Source organism: Hevea brasiliensis, chromosome 5 (assembly GCF_030052815.1).
Source record: "Hevea brasiliensis isolate MT/VB/25A 57/8 chromosome 5, ASM3005281v1, whole genome shotgun sequence".
Taxonomy (NCBI): Eukaryota; Viridiplantae; Streptophyta; class Magnoliopsida; order Malpighiales; family Euphorbiaceae; genus Hevea; species Hevea brasiliensis.
The window spans coordinates 49,636,881-49,641,263 of NC_079497.1; the positions used below are offsets into that span (position 1 = coordinate 49,636,881).

General features: G+C 37.1%; 1 non-coding gene across 1 annotated transcript; it reads right to left on the bottom strand.

Annotated features, from left to right (window-relative positions):
- Positions 1 to 784: 784 nt before the first annotated feature.
- LOC131180496 (small nucleolar RNA R71) lies at positions 785 to 891 on the bottom strand. The gene has a single exon (XR_009149263.1). It is a non-coding gene; the product is annotated as a small nucleolar RNA R71 (small nucleolar RNA).
- Positions 892 to 4,383: the final 3,492 nt, after the last annotated feature.

Below are 4,383 nucleotides of genomic sequence, written 5' to 3' on the forward strand. Positions count from 1 at the left end.
TTGCTATTTTTAGGTTTTTGAAAGAAAAAAAATTTTTTTTTTTATGGTGTTACTGTTCATTAAGAATTTTGATTGAATTTGAAGGGCGGCCCATACCTATTTTGAAGGAAACGACGCTCTGATCAAGATCAACCAATCCATAGGATTCCTTGGCCCCACCCTCTTGAGGCCAAATTCCATTGTTTTCTAGGGTTTTGAGGCATTTTTCTATTTTTACTTTGATTTCTTTTTGTTTATGACAAGAACTTCTCAATCTGGTGAGTTGATCTTTGATCCATAAGTAAAAAGAACAACTAAACAGTTGAGAAATTTGGCTAAGCAAGGTAGGCTGATTCCGAATACATCTGAAGGAGTACAATCTCCAAAGGAGCTAAGTTCGGGTTGGGATTCGGATTCAGAGTCAAGTTCCTAAAACGAAACCATGGCTGCTAGGACTTTGAAAGAGTTGGCTGCTCTTGATCTAAACCAACAACCTTTGTGTATTCAATACCCTGCTTTAAATGTTGCTTTTGAGTTGAAATCTGGACTAATCCATTTGTTGCCTAAGTTTCATGGTCTTACAGGTGAGGATCCACGTAAGCATTTAAAATAATTTCGTGTTGTGTGTTCCAGCATGAAACCTCAAGGAGTTTTAGAGGATCAGATCAAGCTTCGGGCTTTCCCTTTCTCACTAGAGGGCACAGCTAAGGATTGGTTGTATTACCTTCCTTCTAGATTTGTCAACTCATGGAATGGGATTAAGTAGATATTTTTGGAGAAGTATTTTCCTACTTCCCGTGCTGCCAATATAAGAAAAGAAATTTGTGGCACCTGGCAGTACAATGGAGAGAGCTTGTATGAGTATTGGGAGAGATTTAAGAAGCTGTGTGCAAGCAGTCCCCATCATCAAATAAGTGAGCAGCTATTAATTCAATATTTCTATGAGGGACTTCTACTAATGGACTGCAGTATGATAGATGCTGCTAGTGGAGGAGCTTTGGTTGATAAGACACCAGAAGAGGCAAGGAGGCTGATTGCTAACATGGCAGCAAATTCTCAACAGTTTGGAATGAGAATAGATCACTCACCCATGAAGGTTAATGAGGTAAGTACATTTAAACTTGAGAAACAAATTTCTGATTTAACTTCTTTGGTGAGGCAATTGACTATAGGGAACATGCAAACTATTAAGGTATGTGGAATTTGTTCGGGTTCGGGTCATGTTACTGATATGTGTCCTGCGTTACAAGAGGATGAATCAATGCAACATGCTAATGCAGTAGGACATTATGGACAACATGCAGTAGGAAATTATGGACAGCCATAATACAGGTATGATCCCTTTTCCAATACTTATAATCCAGGATGGCGAGATTATCCTAATCTGAGTTATGGAAATCAACCTGTGCAAAACCGATACCAGTAGCAAAGACCACAATTGAATAAACCACCTCCACCTCCACCTGCCTCAAATCAAGGTATGTCACTTGATGAAATTGTTAAGGCTTTGGCTAACAATACACATTAGTTTCAATAGGAGACCAGAAATAGCATTCAAAACATAGAGATGCAGATTGATTAGTTAGCCTTATCTGTGAGCAAACTTGAAGCTCAAGGTTCTGGAAAGCTTCCATCACAAATAGTCATGAATCCCAGAGAAAATGCAAGTGCGATACTGTTGCGGAGTGGGAAAGAAGTTGATAATCAGACTACACATGAGCCAATAAAAAAGAAAAAGCAAGGAGAAAAAGAGTCTGAAGAGTCTGAAGTTGAGGTAAATACTGAACCCAAATTGAATAAGGTTAATAATTCTATTCTTCCTCCATTCCTATGCAGGTTGGCTAAAAATAAGAAAGAAGAAGAAGAGAAAGAAATTTTGGAGACTTTCAGAAAGGTGGAGGTGAATATACCTTTACTTGATGTGATCAAACAAGTTCCCAAGTATGCTAAATTCTTTAAGGAACTATGCACTACAAAGCGCAAGTTGAGGAATAATGAGAAGATCAGTGTGGGGGAAAATATGTCAGCATTAATTAAGTGAAAATTACCCCCTAAGTGTAAGGATCCAGGTTCATTTTCTATTCCCTGCAGAATAGGTGATTCTAAATTTGAACGTGCAATGGCAGATTTAGGAGCATCTATTAATGTTATGTCAAATTCAGTTTTTTAAACTTTAAATTTGGGTCCTTTGAAAAAAACCAGTGTCATTATTCAGTTAGCTGATCGTTCTAATACTTACCCATTGGGAGTAGTTGAAGACGTGTTGGTGCAGGTTGGAGAATTGATTTTTCCTGCAGATTTTTACATTCTGGATATGGAGGATAGTGTTCCCACATCAAAGTCAGCTTTGATTCTGTTTGGAAGACCTTTCCTAAAAATTGCCAAGACAAAAATTGATGTGGATGATGGCACCTTAACTATGGAGTTTGATGGAGAAACTGTCGAATTTAATATCTTTGATGCCATGAAATATCCTGCTGATGATCATTCTGTCTTTTCTATTGATATTGTTGATACAATTATGCAGGATGTTTTTGAATTAAGCATGGAAGATGAGTTAGAAATGGTGATTAGTCAAGGAATTCAAGAAATCATTACCAATCAACCATTAAGTGTAGAGGTTCAAGAGGCAGTGATGGCATTGCAATCATTACCTTCTGCTCCAAAAAGGTATGAAGTATCAAAGATTGACTTACCTATATCTCACACAAAATTATTACCTTCTGTGGTACAGGCACCAGCTCTTGAACTCAAGCCTTTACCTGAGCATTTGAAGTATGTTTACTTGAGAGACAATGAGACACTTCCAATTATCATCTCAAGTAATTTAACAAAGATTCAAGAAGACAGATTGATTAGGGTTCTGAGAGTACACAAGGAAGTAATTGGATGGACAATAGCTGACATCAAAGTTATAAGTCCATCAGTGTGCATGCATAGAATTTTACTAGAGGATGAGGCTAAATCAAATAGAGAAGCTCAAAGGAGATTGAACCCACAGATGATGGAGGTTGTGAAGAAGGAGATTTTAAAGCTACTGGATACAGGAGTTATTTACCCAATTTTAGATAGCAATTGGGTAAGTCCAGTCCAAGTAGTGCTAAAAAAATCAGGAATCACTGTGGTAGCAAATCAAGATAATGAACTTGTTCCAACAAGGATTCAGAGTGGATGGTGAATGTGCATAGACGACCGCAAGCTGAATTCAACAACAAGGAAGGACCACTTCCCACTGCCATTCATTGATCAGATGCTTGAGCTGTTAGCAGGTAAGTCTTATTTCTGCTTTCTTGATGGCTTTTCTAGATATAATCAAATTGTGATTGCACCGGAGGATCAAGAGAAGACTACCTTCACTTGCCCTTTTGGAACTTTTGCTTTTAGAAGGATGCCCTTCGGGCTTTGTAATGCACTTGCCACATTTCAGAGATGCATGATAAGCATATTTTCATATTACATTGATACTTGCATTGAGGTATTCATGGATGACTTTACTGTGTATGGTGATTCATTTGATGCATATTTACATCATTTGACTTCTGTTCTTGAGAGATGCATTGAGAAAAATCTTGTTCTGAATTATGAGAGGTGTCATTTTATGGTGGAACAGGGGATTGTTTTGGGTCATGTTGTCTCTAATAGGGGTATCGAGGTGGATTTGACACCCATCACACATATTCTGCCACTTTTAGTACCATAATTTAACAAACCATTCCATGCAATTAAACACTTCCAACTTCACCATAAGGCTGCCCAAGTTACACATATACATCAAGCTTCCATTTTCAATTTTCAAACTTACAATTCAAACTATATACATGGTAAATCACTCCTATACATTTAAGCACTTAAATCAACACCTCAAATCACCATTTACATATAAAAACAAGCTAAACATTTTGAACTTCCATGGCTGCCAAAAATGGAACACCACCCTAAATCATCAAAACCTCAACATTTCTTCATAAATCAACTCACCACAACACCAACACAAACTTTAACAAAGAAAATATGAAGAAATGGATACTTACCTCTTATGAAGCTTGTTAAAAACTCATCAAATCTTTTCTTTCTTGCTCCCTATCTCTTCCCCAAAGTGTATAGACAACTTTTAATGAAGGAGACTTGAGGTTTTTATGGTTGGATCATAGATACATGGAGGTCCTTCAAGGTTCAGCTATGGAGGAAATTCTTGGGAGGTTTTGGCTGGTTTGAAGTGAGGTTGAAGATGATAGATTTTTTGTCCCAAATGCTGTACATAGGTCCACTAAAGCTCACTTAGTGGAGTACTAATGGTGATTAATAGATTAAATAATCCAAAGTCCCTTAAATTATAATTATGCCATAATTCTTCCACTATTTACATTATGCACCACAATTTTAATTTTTATGACATTTTCAAAG